This window comes from Rhinopithecus roxellana, chromosome 7 (genome assembly GCF_007565055.1).
Source record: "Rhinopithecus roxellana isolate Shanxi Qingling chromosome 7, ASM756505v1, whole genome shotgun sequence".
Taxonomy (NCBI): domain Eukaryota; kingdom Metazoa; phylum Chordata; class Mammalia; order Primates; family Cercopithecidae; genus Rhinopithecus; species Rhinopithecus roxellana.
In genome coordinates, this window is record NC_044555.1 from 36843208 (window position 1) to 36862356 (window position 19149).

At 40.3% G+C, this 19149-nt stretch overlaps 1 non-coding gene across 1 annotated transcript; it reads right to left on the minus strand.

The window, feature by feature from the left end:
* Nucleotides 1-428: 428 nt before the first annotated feature.
* Nucleotides 429-536, minus strand: LOC115898842. Its single transcript, XR_004058507.1, has one exon. It is a non-coding gene; the product is annotated as a U6 spliceosomal RNA (small nuclear RNA).
* Between the last annotated feature and the right edge of the window lie 18613 nt (nucleotides 537-19149).

Here is a 19149-nt window from a genome sequence, read left to right on the forward strand (position 1 = left end):
TACATTCTCATGTCACATTTCTTATTCAAAAGTTAAGATATACCACTGCTCTATACCCTTAAACAGTATAGATTATATTGTATATTTTGGATATCTTTCTATACAATACATAGAGAGCATTCTCTTTTTTTTCAGTCTGTATTCTATTCCATTGTATGAATACAAAACAGTTGATTTAATCAATCTTCTGTTGATAGATTTTTAAAGTTTTCTAACACTTTACAATTAAAAACAACACCTGGTGAAAACCTTGGAAATACATTATTCATATGTGTATAGCTGTATCTGATGGACAGAATTCTGAACTTGAGATTGCTGAATCAAGGGGTAAGTAAACACATTTGCAATTTTGGAAGCTATTGCTAGATTAACTTTTATGGAGTTTTACCATTTTCACTTTCAGTACAATATATGAAAGTACCTGTTTCTAATTTATAAAATATATCCAAGAATCAATGTGTCATCTTTGTGCAGAGGCCATGGTAATCTTCTCTAAATTATTCCAATTATAGTATATATGCTGCTGAAGTGAGCACCATGAAGTAGTTTTTCATTTAATAATGGATGAATGCTTTTGAGTGGCATGCAGTCAAATACAGCGCATACTATAAGACTCCTTCTTTCCACTGAACCTGGAGCAGACACAGAGGAATGGTTTTGCTGGAGAGTTGTAGCCTTTTTTTTTTTTTCCCCAGAGTGTTAATTGAAGGGAAGCCACTTCACCTTAAGCTCCAGCAAAACATGTATCTGTGCACTATCTAATAGGGATAGAAGTAGTCAGAGAGTTGGAAAAATTTCATGAAGGTCTAACATTTGAGCAATTGTGCACAAAGATAGAGTTCTCTGCTGATTGTATATCAGCCTTAACATAAGAAAGTGGCTTGTCCATTATGAACCAACATGGACTGTGGTAAAATTCAGCAAAGGACAAGCAATGATGCAATTGATAAAAGAGAAATTTGGGAAGCTATTTGATAAAAGACAAAAATTTGATGGAACAATAATAATAATAATAATAATGAAGACAATGTTTTTTTATTTTTTTTATTATACTTTAAGTTCTAGGGTACATGTGCACAACGTGCAGGTTTGTTACATATGTATACTTGTGCCACGCTGGTGTGCTGCACCCATCAACTCATCATTTACATCAGGTATAACTCCCAATGCCATCCCTCCCCCATCCCCCCTCCTCATAATAGGTCCTGGTGTGTGATGTTCCCCTTCCTGAGTCCAAGTGATCTCATTGTTCAATTCTCACCTATGAGTGACAACATGCGGTGTTTGGTTTTCTGTTCTTGCGATAGTTTGCTGAAAATGATGGTTTCCAGCTGCATCCATGTCCCTACAAAGGACACACACTCATCCTTTTTTATGGCTGCATAGTATTCCATGGTGTATATGTGCCACATTTTCTTAATCCAGTCTGTCACTGATGGACATTTGGGTTGATTCCAAGTCTTTGCTATTGTAAATAGTGCTGCAATAAACATACGTGTGCATGTGTTTTTATAGCAGCATGATTTATAATCCTTTGGGTATATACTCAGTAATAGAATGGCTGGGTCATATGGTATTTCTAGTTCTAGATCCTTGAGGAATCACCATACTGTTTTCCACAATGGTTGAACCAGTTTACAATCCCACCAACAGTGTAAAAGTGTTCCTATTTCTCCACATCCTCTCCAGCACCTGTTTTTTCCTGACTTTTGAATGATTGCCATTCTAACTGGTGTGAGATGGTATCTCATTGTGGTTTTGATTTGCATTTCTCTGATGGTCAGTGATGATGAGCATTTTTTCATGTGCCTGTTGGCTGCATAAATGTCTTCTTTTGAGAAGTGTGTGTTCTTATCCTTTGCCCACTTTTTGATGGGGTTGTTTGTTTTTTTCTTGTCAATTTGTTTGAGTTCTCTGTAGGTTCTGGATATTAGTCCTTTGTCAGATGGGTAGATTGCAAAACCTTTCTCCCATTCTGTAGGTTGCCTGTTCACTCTGGTGGTAGTTTCTTTTGCTGTGCAGAAGCTCTTTAGTTTAATTAGATCCCATTTGTCAATTTTCACTTTTGTTGCCATTGTTTTTGGTGTTTTAGACGTGAAGTCCTTGCCCATGCCTATGTCCTGAATGGTATTACCTAGGTTTTCTTCTAGGGTTTTTACAGTTTTAGGTCTAACATTTAAGTCTCTAATCCATCTTGAATTAATTTTTGTATAAGGAATAAGGAAGGGATCCAGTTTCAGCTTTCTAGTTACGGCTAGTCAGTTTTCCCAGCACCATTTATTAAATAGGGAATCTTTTCCCCATTTCTTGTTTTTGTCAGATTTGTCAAAGATCAGATGGTTGTAGATGTGTGGTCTTATTTCTGAGGGCTCTGTTCTGTTCCATTGGTCTATACCTCTGTTTTGGTACCAGTACCATGCTGTTTTGGTTACTGTAGCCTTGTAGTATAGTTTGAAGTCAGGTAGCGTGATGCCTCCATGTTTGTTCTTTTGGCTTAGGATTTTCTTGGCAATGTGGGCTCTTTTTTGGTTTCATGTGAACTTTAAAGTAGTTTTTTCCAATTCTGTGAAGAAAGTCATTGGTAGCTTAATAAGGATGACATTGAATCTATAAATTACCTTGGGCAGTATGGCCATTTTCACGATATTGATTCTTCCTATCCATGAGCATGGAATGTTCTTCCATTTGTTTGTGTCCTCTTTTATTTCATTGAGCAGTGATTTGTAGTTCTCCTTGAAGAATTCCTTCATATCCCTTGTAAGTTGGATTCTTAGGTATTTTATTCTCTTTGAAGCAATTGTGAATGGGAGTTAACTCATGATTTGACTCTCTGTTTGTCTGTTATTGGTGTATAAGAATGCTTGTGATTTTTTACACATTGATATTGTATTCTGAGACTTTGCTGAAGTTGCTTATCAGCTTAAGGAGATTTTGGGCTGAGACAATGGGGTTTTCTAAATATACAATCATGTCATCTGCAAATAGGGACAATTTGACTTCCTCTTTTCCTACTTGAATACCCTTTATTTCTTTCTCTTGCCTGATTGCCCTGGCCAGAACTTCCAACCCTATGTTGAATAGGAGTGGTGAGAGAGGGCATCCCTGTCTTGTGCCAGTTTTCAAGGGGAATGCTTCCAGTTTTTGCCCATTCAGTATGATATTGGCTGTGGGTTTGTCATAAATAGCTCTTATTATTTTGAGATATGTTCCATCAATACTGAATTTATTGAGAGTTTTTATAGCATGAAGGGCTGTTGAATTTTGTCAAAGGCCTTTTTTGCATCTATTGAGATGAACATGTGGTTTTTGTCTTTGGTTCTGTTTATATGCTAGATTACGTTTATTGATTTGTGTATGTTGAACCAGCCTTGCATCCCAGGGATGAAACCCACTTGATCATGGTGGATAAGCTTTTTGATGTGCTGCTGGTTTTGGTTTGCCAGTATTTTATGCAGGATTTTTACATCGATGTCCATCAGGGATATTGGTCTAAAATTCTTTTTTTGTTGTGTCTCTGCCAGGCTTTGGTATCAGGATGATGTTGGCCTCATAAAATGTGTTAGGGAGGATTCTCTCTTTTTCTATTGATTGGAATAATTTCAGAAGGAATGGTACCAGCTCCTCCTTGTACCTCTCGTAGAATTTGACTGTGAATCCATTTGGTCCTGGACTTTTTTTTGGTTGATAGGCTATTAATTGTTGCCCAATTTCAGAGTCTGTTATTGGCTATTCAGAGATTCAACTTCTTCCTGGTTTAGTCTTGGGAGAGTACATGTGTCCAGGATATTATCCATTTCTTCTAGATTTTCTAGTTGATTTGCATAGAGGTGTTTATAGTATTCTCTGATGGTAGTTTGTAAGTTTGTATTTCTGTGGGGTCGGTGGTGATATCCCCTTTATAATTTTTATTGTGTCTATTTGTTTCTTCTCTCTTTTTTTCTTCATTAGTCCTGTTAGCAGTCTATCAATTTTGTTGATCTTTTCAAAAAACCAGCTCCTGGATTCATTGATTTTTTGAAGGTTTTTTTTTTGTGTCTCTATCTCCTTCAGTTCTGCTCTTATCTTAGTTACTTCTTGCTGTCTGCTAGCTTTTGAATGTGTTTGCTCTTGATTCTCTAGTTCTTTTAATTGTGATGCTAGGGTATCAATTTTAGATCTTTCCTGTTTTCTCTTGTGGGCATTTAGTGCTATAAATTTCCCTCTACACACTGCTTTAAATGTGTCCCAGAGATTCTGGTATGCTGTATCTTTTTCTCATTGGTTTCACAGAACATTTTTATTTCTGCCTTCATTTCATTGTGTACCCAGTAGTCATTCAGGAGCAGGTTGTGCAGTTTCCATGTAGTTGAATGGTTTTGATTGAGTTTCTTAATCCTCAGTTCTAGTTTGATTGCACTGTGGTCTGAGAGAAAGGTTGTTATAATTTCTGTTCTTTTACATTTGCTGAGGAGTGCTTTACTTCCAACCATGTGGTCAATTTTGGAATAAGTGTGATGTGGTGCTGAGAAGAATGTATATTCTGTTGGTCTGTGGTGGAGAGTTCTGTAGATGTCTATTAGGTCCACTTGGTGCAGAGTTGAGTTCAATTCCTGGATATCCTTGTTAACTTTCTGTCTCGTTGATCTGTCTAATGTTGACAGTGGGGTGTTAAAGTCTCCCATTATTATTGTATGGGAGTCTAAGTCTCTTTGTAAGTCTCTAAGGACTTGCTTTATGAATCTGGGTGCTCCTGTATTGGGTGCATATATATTTAGGATAGTTAGCTCTTCCTGTTGTATTGATCCCTTTACCATTATATAATGGCCTTCTTTGTCTCTTTTGATCTTTGTTGGTTTAAAGTCTGTTTTATCAGAGACCAGGATTGCAACCCCTGCCTTTTTTTGTTTTCCATTTGCTTGGTAGATCTTCCTCCATCCCTTTATTTTGAGCCTATGTATGTCTCTGCATGTGAGGTGGGTCTCCTGAATATAGCAAATTGATGGGTCTTGACTCTTTATCCAATTTGCCAGTCTGTGTCTTTTAATTGGACCATTTAGTCCATTCACATTTAAGGTTAATACTGTTATGTGTGAACTTGATCCTGTCATTATGATGTCAGCTGGTTATTTTGCTGATTAGTTGATGCAGTTTCTTCCTAGCATCGATGGTCATTACATTTTGGCATGTTTTTGCAGTGGCTTTTATCTGTTCCTTTCTATGTTTAGTGCTTCCTTCAGGAGCTCTTGTAGGGCAGGCTTAGTGGTGACAAAATCTCTCAGCTTTTGCTTGTCTGTAAAGGACTTTATTTCTCCTTCACTTATGAAACTTAGTTTGGCTGGATATGAAATTCTGGGTTGAAAATTCTTTTCTTTAAGAATGTTGAATATTGGCCCCCACTCTCTTCTGGCTTGTAGAGTTTCTCAGTTGGAAATGCAGAAATCACCCGTCTTCTGTGTTGCTCACGCTGGGAGCTGGAGGCTGGAGCTGTTCCTATTCGGCCATCTTGGCACCACCTGGCTTTTGATTTCTACCACAGGTATCTTTCCACATAAAATTAATGCGTTTTAACTAAGGTTATAACTTAACCACGGACACATAAGGTGTCTCAAAGCAATGGTAAGCAGTTTCTCTTTTTTTTTTTCCTTTGTCTTTTTTTACAAGATTTAGAATCTCCCCAAGGGTAGTTTAGAGAAAGGAAATTTCAAGGCAACAAATCAGAAGCTATCCGTGGGGGAAAATAAACCCTTCATAAATGACAAAGTTACACAAATAACAAACCAGAAAGGAATTATTCCACAATCCAAGAATTAAATGTGGGCTACCATTGTGAAAAGACAGTCTTAGCAACTGACCTGCATACCATTTAGCAATTTCTCCTGCTTTTCCCAGAAAAAGTCTAGAGCAACCAATTTCAAGCTTGCAAAAGCTCTTTACTGCTCAAAATAATTTTTAGGGCTAACTCTGATATGAACCCCAACTTTTCTGTCCTCTGGGTGGTAGAAACCAATAAAAAGTATTCTCGCATGGTCACAAGGTTAAGCTTTTAAGGACACAAACCAAGACAGATGAATTTAACCCTGTATTGGTTTCAGGGACCCATAGCAAAGGTTGTAACTGACCAGCCTGCTGAACTGGCTTGAAAAGCAGGCTTATAGGGGTCCCTAACCTAAGTTCTATCCTGTGATACCCCTCTCTCCATTACAAAAGAACACAGAAATACAAATTCTTACCACAAAGTACACCAGATTTGCTACAGCCTAAGATTAGTATCATATATCCTTTTTTTCTACTAATTAAACCCTTGCAGGGAAGACAAATAGTGATGCTTTCCATTTACACAGATGCATGCACACATGTGCGCGCGCACACACACACACACACAGATTGAGAGAAAGAGAGAAACCAGAAACGTGGCTTGTAAGAATTTTGTACCCTTCTGGCTGGCATACCAGTTTTCTGGGTTCTCTTTCTCTTCAGCTTCCAGAAGAATCAAGCAGATTTTGATGACCCTGTTTGCTCTGCCAAAGCTGTGGGGTTCACACCACTTTACAAAAGAAAATTAACCTTTTCTGTTTTATGGAACCATAGGCAAAAGATTCTCAATTTTGCAAGATGTTGCCTAATGGGCTGCATAAGGAACAGAATTAACATTTTCCATCCCAGAAAAATACACATAACAAAACAGATACTAGTCACCTCGATCAGCACCCAATATCAACCTAGCAAGGCAAACAGTTTCTCCTGTTAGTTCATGTTGTATTTGATCCACTCTGGGTTTGGAGAAAAGACCTTCAGATGGTAATTCACATTGGGGTCTCTAGGCAAGGCGAAGAGAAGATAATCACCCCGACACAGGCCTGTTGAGTTTTCTTTAGGACTCACTGAATGTGACCAGACAAATAAAGAGGGTTCTCTGAATTAGGCCTGCTTGACTTCTATCAGCAGTTCTTTCTGAGATCCCCTTCACATTTGCAAACTCACACAAAGATAAGACAGACAGAAGGCCTTCCAAATTAGATTCCTAACCAAGAACTTCAAGAATATCCCTTCCAAACTATCCTCCTGTTCTCTATCTGAGAAATCTCCCCAAAATCTTCCTGATTGAAAAATCTCCTGCACCAAGACTCTTCCTATTAGTTAGGGAGAGCCAACCAAGATCCCCAGGACCCAAACCTAGAGAGACACCCCACAGTGGGGCTACAGACAAACTGAGATTTCCAAAGGAGCTGAACTGAGACGGACACCCCATGGCGGAACTACAAATACCCCACAATGGGGCCACAAACACACCCTACCATGGGACTACAGACAGACATCCTACCATGGGGCTATAGAACCAGTCAGGAGAAGGAAGGAGGTGTTGGCAGTGCCTAGGATACTCACCAATCCAGACAGCCTGCAATGGGGCTACAGACAGACACCCTGTGATAAGGTTACAGTTACAGGACATCTCCCCAGGACTATTTCTCTATTGCAATTAAATCCCTGCACATTGGGTCACAGCACCCCATTAGTAGAGAGAGTGCCAGAGTCAGCCCCTAGTCCAAGATAACTAGGCAGGCACCTGGGCTGGCCTCTGGATTTATCACTGGAGGGGATCTAATGAACCATGGACAGGTAGCCACAAGGGCAATCCTGGATGAGACCCCAAATTTGTAACTGACCAACAGGTTCACTTTGCTCCCTGCCTAGACAGAGCTGATTTCTCAAGATAGGGGTATTGCAATAGAGGAAGAGTAATACACAGAGATGGCTGTGCAGGAGACCAGACCTTTACTATGACTCAAATCAAGTCTCCTTGAGCATTTAGGGATCAGAGTTCTTAAGAATAACTTGGTGGGGGGGCGGGGGAAGCTAGTGAGCCAGGAGTGCTTGTTGATTAGGTAGGAAATGAAATCATAAAGAATAGAAGCTGTCCTCTTGCACTGAGTTCATTCCTGGGTAGGGGCCACAAGATCAGATAAGCCAGTTAATCAATCTGGGTGGTTCCAGCTGATCCATCAAGTGCAGGGTCTGCAAAATATTTCAAGCAGTGATCTTAGGAGCAGTTTACGGAGGGTCAGAATCTTGTAACCAACAGTTGCATGGCTTCTAAACCATAATTTCCAATCTTGTGGCTAATTGGTTAGTCCTACAAAGGCAGTCTAGTCTCCAGGCAAGAAGGAGGGTTGTTGTGGGAAAGGGCTGTTATCATCTCTCTCTCTCTTTTTTTCAAGGTGGATTCTCACTCTGTCACCCAGGCTGGAGTGCAGTGGCACAATCTCAACTCACTGCAATCTCCACCTCCTGTTTTCAAGCAATTCTCCTGCGTCAGTTTCCTGAGTAGCTGGGATTACAGGCGCACACCACAAAACCCAGATAATTTTTGTATTTTTAGTAGAGACAAGGTTTCACCATGTTGGCCAGGCTGCTCTCAAACTCCTGACCTTAAGTGATCTGCCTGCCTCGGCCTACAAAAGTGCTGGGATTACAGGTGTGAGCCACCATGTCTGAGCATGGCCTCATCTTTGTTTTAATGGGTTGTAGGGATGATTACCCTTATCTCGTCTCCTGCTAAGTCATGGAGTTTTGGGGGTTTCTTTTAGACCCCCCAATAAAACTTGTTGTAGATGTCCTGGGAGTTTCTTCAGACCTCCAATAAAATTTATTCAATCCCAGCTGGGCACAGTGGCTCACACGCTTGTATTCTCAGCACTTTGGGAGGCCGAGGCAGGTGGATCACCTGAGGTCAGGAGTTCGAGACCAGCCTGATTAACACAGAGAAACCCCTCCTCTACTAAAAATACAAAATTAGCTAGGCGTGGTGGCGCATGCGTTTAATCTCAGGTACTCTGGAGGCTGAGGCAGGAGAATTGCTTGAACCCGGGAGGCGGAGATTGCAGTGAGCCGAGATGGCGCCATTGCACTCCAGCCTGGGCAAGAAGAATAAAACTTCACCTCAAACAACAAAAGCAAAACAAAACAAAACTTTTTCAATCCTAAACGGGTCCTGTTAAGAATTCCTTTGTTATCTTCATGGCCCAGGAAATGCCTAGGGAAGACTTTTGGTGGGCTTTTGTTATTCCAGTCTTTGTATAAGGGCACTGGCTCTTTCAGGTTTTTGTTTTTCTGGTTTTTTGTTTCTTTCTTTTTTTTTTTTTAAGACGTAGTTTCGCTCTTGTTGCCCAGGCTGGAGTGCAATGGAGCGATCTGGGCTCATCACAACCTCTACCTCCCGGGTTCAAGTGATTCTCCTGCCTCAGCCTCCCGAGTAACTGGGATTACAGGCATGCGCCACCATGCCCAGCTAATTTTGTATTTTTAGTAGAGATGGGGTTTCTCCGTGTTGGTCAGGCTGGTCTTGAACTCCCCACCTCAGGTGATCCGCTCACCTCGGCCTCTCAAACTACTGAGATTACAGGCTTGAACCACTGTGCCCAGCCTCAGGTTTTAATATTTAATCTAATCACTCAGTGCTTAAGCAGTTGTCATGGAGTCCTGCCTGCTCATTTGTGAGTGGAACCTGGCCTGCCACAATCCCCATTGTCAATTTGTGAATGGTTTTCATTATGCTTGTATATATATATATATATATATATCTCATGAGAATTGTAGGGAGATGGGGTGTCATAATCTTTCTGGTCACTTCCTGCTGAGAGGGATCATCATTATGGGGCCCAAAACACAGCATTGTAGTGGAAGAGGTCAATTTGTTCCTGGTAGTACTCTCTGTTTTGGGGGTTTAGAGACAGTGCCCGCTGAAACATAATAGTATGAGCTCAAGGGATGTTTTGAAACAATATGCAACAGCAATACATTCCACAGCATAAAATTATGCCCATGCCTACAAGGATGGCCAGGACTGAGAGGATTTTCTGCCACCAGGAAAGCCTTCCACTAAACCATGATGCAATCCAGTCATTAAGTGATAACCTAGGCCTGGAGATTGCCTGAATCTGTTGGTGCATATCCTTTAATGCCAGAGTCACTCCCAGAATCTTCAGGTATATACACACAGCATTGGGTTTTGACAAGGGTGCAGGATCCCCCCTGGGCCGCTGTTAGAATGTCTAGGCTCCTTTGATTTTGCAAGATACCTTTTAGCATATGATACATTTTAGCATAAGAGAAATACTTTGGAGACTGTTCTTCAATGCTCAGTGCATGAAATTAGCTAGTGCCTCTGTGTGTCGTATGACAGTTTCTAAGCCTATTGAGGGAATAAAGATTATGGCCAGATGATTATACCAGTGAAAGACTGACCTGGTCTACCTGTTAAGCGCATGCATGAGGTTAGCTGGGTTTTGGATGGTTTTTATCCAGCGTCCGTGTGCTCATGGGAGACCTAGAGAGCAGGGTCCTAACCAGTCCAAGGGCAGCCATGGTCATAAATTGGTACCACAAAGCCACTGGATTCCCATAGGGGCATACCAATTTAGGCCAGCTCGTTGGGACCAGTGGTGGCAAGCAAATCTATTTGTTGTAGCCCCGTAATATGTCAACATTGTTCATGTGGAATTCATCCCATGACTTGAGTTATGTCAAGGGAGTGGCGGCATTGCTTCCAGCATGAAGGGACTAGTTTATTCATGTGGAGGCAGTCAGCCAAACAAATGTATCCTAAATTTGAAGAAAGTCATTTTTATACTGGACGTTTTGTGATATAGTCTAGTTGTACATCTTCACATTCAGCAAGGGAGTAGCTAAAGCTTTTATGTCATCCCTTGTTTTGTTTACTTAGAATGGCTTTTTGTGCCCTGGGCCTTCTAAAGTTTTGTTTATGGGCCACTCTGAGACATTTGCCCTGGTTACTCCTGTCATATGTGACCCAGTCCAAAATTTGAGATTTCCCAGAAAAGTTTGCTGGTAAATCCAGTCCTTCCCTTGGATGGGTGACAAACACCAAGGCAATGCTGTGGTTCTACAAAGGAGTTATAGGCCACAGACCCAGCAGGAGCCTTGTTGCAGATTATCTGCATAGTTCTGTGCTCATTGTAAAAAATGATTAGAGGTAAAAGCAGAAACAAAGAGAGGCACAGCAAGAAGGAGCATTCATTATAAGAGCAAGTCTTATTGTTTTCTGAAGAGAAACTTCAGGTCTTCTAAGCGTTCTATATCCCATCTGCTGGCTTGGAACTCTCCTCTGCCACAGGGTTCTCAGCTGGCGGGAATCTTTTTGCTCACACATTATGGACCTAAGGCTTGATGCCTGCCAATTTCAGTGCTGTGCTTGTGGTCATTAGCACACCGTAAGGACCCTTTCATTTCTCCTGCAGTAGTTGAGCAGGACTGGCGTCCTTCCATTCCTTCAGCAGCACTTGATTGCCAGGTTGGAAAGGTTGGGGGGCTTCTACAGAATTCACAGTGTTCCTGTTGGAAGCAAACTTATGCAAAATGCTAAGAGTTGGTCCTAAGTGAGCAACCTAATTCTTAATATCTGACTCCCTATCTAGGGGCACTTCAGTACCAGAGAGATTAGCTGCAAAGGGTCCTCTGAAGACAATTTCATAGAGACTTATTTTAATTCCATTTCTGGGGGCTATCCTGACCCAGAGCAGTGCAATAATAAGTACCTGCATCCACTTCAATTAAGTATCCTGATACAGCTTGGCAATTATTATTTTTAGGGTGTGGTTCATTCTCTCAGTTTGTCCAGGAGATTGAGGTCTCCATGCTGAGTGCAGTCTCCATTTTATTCCCAATGCTTTGTTTACTTGTTGAGTTATCTCAGAATTGAATGAAGGTCAATTATCACTTAGGATTACATCAGAGAGCCCATATGGTGTATGATTTTTTTTTTTTTTCTGTAAAACTTTAAGCATATTGGTTGCTTATTGGATGTGACCTGAGTATGCTTCAGAGAAAGTGTCCACTAGAACTAGGAGGTATTTGTATCTCCCAGGGGCTGGTGGCCTTTGTGTAAAATCTATTTGCCAGTTTTCTAGGGGGTGCCTTCCTCTTTTTTGTTGCCTAGACTGCCTTTGGCTGTGATTATTAGGCTCATTCCTGGCACACAGATGACAATGCTGAATTATATCCTCTAAGTGGGCTTTTAGTCCTTTCCTTTTCAAATAATTTTGTACAAAGGACAGTGAAGTGTCTCACCCAAAATGCGTACTATTGTGAACGCACTTTAACAGTGGGTAGACAAGATGCACTGGTTCCTAGACTGGGCCTGCTCTGCTTACTCTCTACCCTTCCTTGTTTAGTTTGAATCCCTTATCTTCTGCGGCTTTCTTATCTTGAGAAGTGTACTGGGGCTTGGAGGCTGTTAAGTTTATTTGTGGAATTAAGGACACCTGGATTTCAATGCTGGCACTAGCTAAATATCTTGTGGTAAGGTCTGCAAAAGCATTGCTCCTTGCCATTTCAGAATTATTGCATTGATGGCCAGGGAAATGCATTACAGCTATTTCCCATGTGACCTTTATCTCTTCTAACAATTCTAACACTTGTTTAGCATATCAAACTTTGATGTTATCCACCTTTAGCAGCCCTCTTTCCCTCCAGATAACTCCATGTGCATGAATTATCATGAATGCTTGGTACTTGGAATCAATGTATATGTTGGCACTCTTACCTTGGGACAGTTGCAAGGCTCTCCTGAGGGCGTTTAACTCTGCCTTCTCTGCCAAGGTTCCTGCCAGCAAAGTTATTGCCTCTATTACTTCTGAGGAGGTCACCACAGCATATGTAGCATTTCTCTTCCTGTCAAGGACCAGGCTGCTCCCGTCTACAAACAAGGTCCGGTCTGAGCATGGGAGGGCCACTTCCTTTAGGTCCAGGTGGCTGAAAAACACTTGGTCTATGACCTCTAGACAATTATGTGTGGGTTCTTCCAGCTCCTCAGTGGTAGGTAATAGTATTGCAAGGTTTCAAGTTCCTGTAGTTTGCAACTTTACTGTGGGGTCATCTAAAACTGTGGCTTGATAATCTGCTTAATTGACCTGCTGTCTGCCAGTAGCCTCTTTTTTTGTTGCAGTAACACCAACACTTGATTGGGCACATATATTGTGAAAGGCTGCCCCAAGGTCAGCTTTTCACCTTCTTCAAGTAGTAGTCAAGTAGTAGCAGACTGCTCTAGACAAGGGTGCCAGCCCTTGGTTACCATGTCAAGCTGCTCTGAAACATATGCTATGAGTTGTAGTACTTCACCTAACCTTTGCATTAGAACTCCAATGCTAAACCCAGTGTCTAGTGCACATTACGTTGGAAAGGCTTATGAGAATTTGGAAGCCCTGAGGCAGGGGAGGAGATTAACATATACTTCAGTTGCTCCAATGAATGTTGGTGCCTTACTTCCCACTCAAAAAAATTACAGTTGGCTCTTTTTAACAGTTCATATAAGGGCTTTCCTATTAGTCTGTAGATAGGGATCCAAATCTAACAAAATCTGGCCATACCTAAGGAGACCCTTATCTGCTTTCTGGTGGTGGACGTGGCAATAGAAGCAACTGCATTTCACCTTCCCATGGTCAGGGCTCTGGTTTCTTTCTGTACAAGAACCCCTAAATATTTCACAGTTTGCCTGCATCCTCGAGCTTTTTTGCTTGAGACCTTGTACCCACAAGTTGCCTGATGGTTTAAGGTTTTAATGGTGTTATCCTGGTACTCTTGCTCAGAGGAGCTAGAGATTAGCAAATTATCCACATATTGCAACAATACCCCATTTTTTAATTGTAGGTTTTTTAAGTTCTGAACCAAAGCCTCTTGGAATATAGTTGGTGAGTTCTGAAGCCCTTGAGAGAGTACAGCCAAGCAATACTGAAACTGTGCAGTGGTCTCAGGGTCTGTCCATTCAAAAGCAAACGATAGCTGACTCTCTATATTCACTTGTATCTAAAAGAAGGCAGTTTTTCAAGTCTAGCACCATAAACCATTCATGATTCCCAGGTAGTGAGGAAAACATGGTGTATGGGTTAGCTACAGTGGGGTGACTGTCTTCCACAATATCATCAATTGTTGTTAGATCTTCCACAAATCTATACTCATGTGAGTGAGGCTTCTTTACCAGCAAGATGGGAGTTATTGTAAGAAGACTGAAAAGGCTTTATGAGTCCATACAGTAAGAACTAGACTAAATCCGGCTGGATGCCTTCCAAGGCTTCCCTCTTTAAGGAATATTGTTTCCTTCAGATAGATTGAACCCCTTCCTTCAATTTGACTTTTACCAAACTTATATTAATTGCCCTCTCAGTCCCTCCCATGTTAATTGCCCTCCTCAGACCTCTGGTTTTACCTGTCAAAGACTTCCTGAGGGAACTGCCACTACCTTAGGACATGAGGTCTTAGCATTCATCAGAGGTGCTTGCACTTGCAGTCCACGTTCTGGAGGCACTTGGAGATGCATCTGATGTTTCTCAGGGATGAAGATGATTTGAGCCTACAACTTGCATAGCAGATGTCTGCCAAGTAAAGAAATTGAGCATCCTGGCACATAACGGAATTGGTGAGTTGTTACATTATTGTCCACTTTACATGAGAGGGGGCACAGAAACTGCTCTGATCTGTTTCCTGCTCATTCCAACTATATTAACAACTGTGTCAGAAAGTTCAGTGATCAGTGTATAAACTATCAAATAAGTAGCACCAGTGTTGATTAACAAGTCCAATTGCTGTTTCCCCTCTGTTAACTTTACCTGAGGCTTCTCTGGGGAAATTTTGATGTTAGATAGAATTGGAGCTGCTGGAAGTCTTGGGCACCTCAGTCTTCTTCAGATTCATCCTCAGGCTTAATTGCCATAGTTGGCTTTGGTTCTTTTTGGCTTAACTTTGGGTAATGCTTTTTCCAATGCCCCATTTCTCCACATTATGCACACTGATTCTTTTCTATTTTTCCTTTCCTCTTTTCAGGTCCCTTCCCTCTTGGGTTTTTTCTTGCTGTGGCCATGAGTATTGCTGCCTACCACAGGGCTTTAGTTTTCTTCACCTCCTTAGTCTGGTAAACTTTAAATGCAATGTCTCAGTTGAGAGACATTTATCCTAATGGTCCCCTCTACTTTCTGCAACTTCTTCCCAATGTTAGGGAAACTTTGCCTTATAAAAGTCAGGTTCACCATCCTGACATTTTCAAGGTCCTGTGGGTCCGTATCTGTATACTTCCCAGAGGTCTGTCAAATACATTCCATAAACTCGGATGGATCTTCATTAGGCCTTTGCTGGAGCCCCTACACTTTGTTTAAGCTTTTAGACTTGGGTACCGCTGACTTAATGCCCTCCGAGCTGCAACTCCTGTAATGCTCCAGGTGGGTCATTTAACCCACATTAGCCTCATTTGGATCCCAATTAGGGTCAGTATAGAGTACTGCTCCATCAGGGTCTGGAGTGTTGTCTGGGTTTTCATTATGAAGGTGTTCTGCATTGCTTCTCTGCCTTTTGGCTAAGATCAAGTGAAGGTGTTCTGCCTCCTCCTTTCCCTTATCCAATACTAGCCAGCTCTTGTCTGCAGTGAGCATAATGTTTATGAGGGCTTGTATATCTGCCCATGTAGGGTGATGAATAGCAAACATTGTGCTAAACAGCTCATTCATTTTCTGAATGTCTTCCCTACAGGGCAAATTAGAATTCTCCCAGTTTAACAGGTCAGATGTAATAAAAGGACTGTAGGCTCAGTAATATCCTGCATAGCCCCTGCTGTTTAACTCCTACAGGGTATTGTGAAAGTGGAAATTGCCCTGCTCCTGGTTCCATAGTTCTCCGGCCAAAAGTAGTGCCTTGTCTGATCCAAGAGGGAAAGACCAGCTTTGCTGCTTCCCCATCCTCTGGGGGTACCAATTCCCTGTACTCTGAGGGTGGTGATTCTCCCCTTTCCTGGCTGGGTGGTTGGGTATTAGCTCTCACTGGATTAGGTGGGCCGCTAGCTCCCACCAAGTTAAGTACATTTATCAATTATTGGCTTCCTAAGTCCCTATCTTCTCTCTTAGAGTCAGATAAAGCCTTGATTGAGCACTGCACCATTAGCTTATCTCCCTTCTCTTTGACATCCTTATTATGTAATAACACACATGTCTCAAGATAGGGTATTTATTCCCATCTTCCCAAACACTTACAGAACGACTCTAACTCATAAATAATGGAATAGTTTCGAGTCCCAAAAATCGGCTATCTCCCGTCAGATTCTAAAATGTACATTTGCCAAATCCTATTACAATAGTAAACTAATTTCCTTTTAGCCATGGAAGGATACCCAAATAGTTTTCAATCCATCAGGATTCTTCCCAGAGGGCTCCCAGCAGGAATGGACTCAACAGCTCCGATTTTCAAGCTTATGTGGTATCAAAAGGGACAAGACAGATACACAAACGAGTGGAGACAGATTTTGGACAAACACAAAGCGACAGGCACTCAGGCAGGAAAGACCCAAAACCAACTCAAAACCTGACTTTAACCAAAGGCAAAGCGGGTGTATAAGCGAGTCTTATTGTTGCCCTGGTGGTACCAGGCAAATGACTTTAAAAATCCAGATAGAAAAAGAATAGGCTTTCTGCATATCATACAATTTTATCTACCCCTTGAGCATGTCTGATCCTTATCTCTGTTCTTCCCCAGTAGTGAGGGGGAACATGCGGTTTCATGCAAGGGACAGCCCTCCGGAGATTCCTCTTGCTTACTCTTGCTGATTACTCTTGCTTCCCAATAATGAGATGCAGATGAACTGGGAAATAAGAGGGTTTATTTCTGTAACCAGGTACAGGGAGAAAACCAGGGAAACATTGCCAGACCAACTAAAAATTACAAAGTTTTACAGAGCTTATATACCTTCTAAGCTATGTGTCTACGTGTAACTGCGCATTCATCTAAAGATGTAAGTGATTAGCTTCTTCTAATCTTTAACAAAGGTCTAAGTCCTGAAGACCTTCCTCTGGAGTTTCAGTAAATTTACTTAATCCAGATGGGTCCAGGTGCTGGGGATAATTACCCTTATTTTGTCTCCTACTAAGTCATGGAAGTTTGGGGAGTTTCTTTAAACCCCCCTAATAAAACATGTTTGTAGAGGTCTAGGGAGTCTTTTCAGACCCTCCAATAAATTTGCTCATTGCTAAATGGGTCTTGTTAAGAATTCCTTCATTATCTTGTCAAGCTTTAAGGCCCAGGAAAGGCCTAAGCAAGACTCTTGGTGGACTTCTGTTACATTCAAGCCTTTGTATAAGGGCACTGGCTCTATCAGCTTTCAATAATTAACCTAACTACTCAGGCAGTGCTAAACAGTTGTCATGGACATCTGCCTGTACAGGTGTTAGTTAGATCTAGCCTGCCACAGTTAGCCTTTGTGTCCGCATCCAAGTCTCATCTTAAATTGTAATCCCCATTATCTCCATAATCTCCACAAGTCAAGGGAGAGGCCAGGTGGAGGTGACTGAATCATGGAGATACTTTCCCCCATGCTGTTTTCATGATAGTGAGTGAATTTTCACGAGATCTGATGTATTTATAAGGGACTCTTCCCCCCTTCCCTCGGCAGTTTTCCTTCCTGCTGCCTTCTGAAGAAGGTGTCTTTCTTCCTCTTCACCTTCTGCCATGATTGTAAGTTTCCCAAGGCCTCCCCAGACGTGGTGAACAGTGAGTCAATTAAACTTCTTCCCTTTATAAATTATGCAATCTTGGGCAGTTCTTTATTGCCATATGAAAATGGACTAGTACAGTCTGCCTACTCAAAAAAAGTTTAGAGTAATTTTTGTTTAGTTCAAAAACTGTGTTGAGGTCGTAATTGAGATTGCATTAAGTTGGTAGAGTAATTTGAAGAGCATGCTATATATTTTCATTAATGCAATATTTTTAAAAACTTCACTTAGGAGAGCATACAAATTTCTTCATATAGTTCACGTAGTTTCTCTATATATGTATGTATCTCATTAAGTTTATTTCCAGGAATGTCATATACTAGTTAACCTATTATTATAATGATTTTAATTCATGCTTTTCTCATGAATGGTGTTATGAAGATAAGGTATCAATTTGTAAAATTTTATTTAGTTTTGTGCATTACAACTTTTATGAAAATATTTGAGGTTTCAGAAATATACAACTAAACAGAATAATATTAATGATACCTAATAAACTTATGTACATGGTATTAATGATATTAGTATTTATAATAGAAAGTAATAATAAAATATTAATAATGTTAGTAATAAAAACATCCATATTCTACTCCTATAGCTCTGGGAGTAAGACATTATCAATAACTTTGGAATTCCTACTGTGTCCATTCTGAATTGCATCTAGTTCCTATCCCTGGGGAAATCATTATCCTTGGGGTCAGTTCTTTTATACATATTTAGCAAATATATGTATATCACTGAACAATATATCATTTTTTGAACTTTTTGTAAGTGAGCTCAAACTGTATGTATTCTGTGGCTTGCTCTTTTTGCTCAACATTTTATTTCTGACGTTAAAACATTGTAATAGAAAAAGTGGCAACCTTTCAAAGAGTCTTTCAAGCCTCTTTCCCAAAAAACTGGTTGATATAAAAACAAGATGATTTACTGTAAGTTCACCTGCAAGAATAAAGATATATAAATAATGAGGAAAAAATCTCAAAAATCAAACGTAATGGGTGACGTTGCTCTTCAACAAGATAAAATGTACTATAGCATTACAATAACTAAATGATATAGTCCTAGTACTGGAACGATTTACTAGAAAAGGGAAACCAGGCAAATAACTGAAAGCTTTAAGAATTTACACATGATAAAGAAGACATTTTAAGCTAATGAGAGGGTAAGAATTATTTTATAAGTACGCATTGAGATTGTATAATTTTGGAAAAATAAATGGAACCCTACTTCGCACCACTTACAGAAACAAATTCCAGATACATTAACTAATTAGTTGCAATAAATTAAACCATAAAGATATCTGGAAATAAGAAAGAATATTTATCTGATGGCAGGTTAAACTGAAAAAACGAAAGAAAAAACCTAAAGGAAAATACTAATATATTTAACATAATGAAAGTTAAAACTTCTATAATTTTTTTAAGTTTGAATAGAATTAAAAGTGAAATGAAAAAAGTGGTAAAATAATTGACAGACAAGTTTTTAAATGACAGAACAATAGTGAATAGCTTAATATATTTTAATGTATGAAGAGTTCTTATAAATTATTCATAATAAGGAAGCATGGAAATATGGAAAATTGAATACATAAAAAGGTTTAACAATAATAACTAATAATAAAATTGAACAA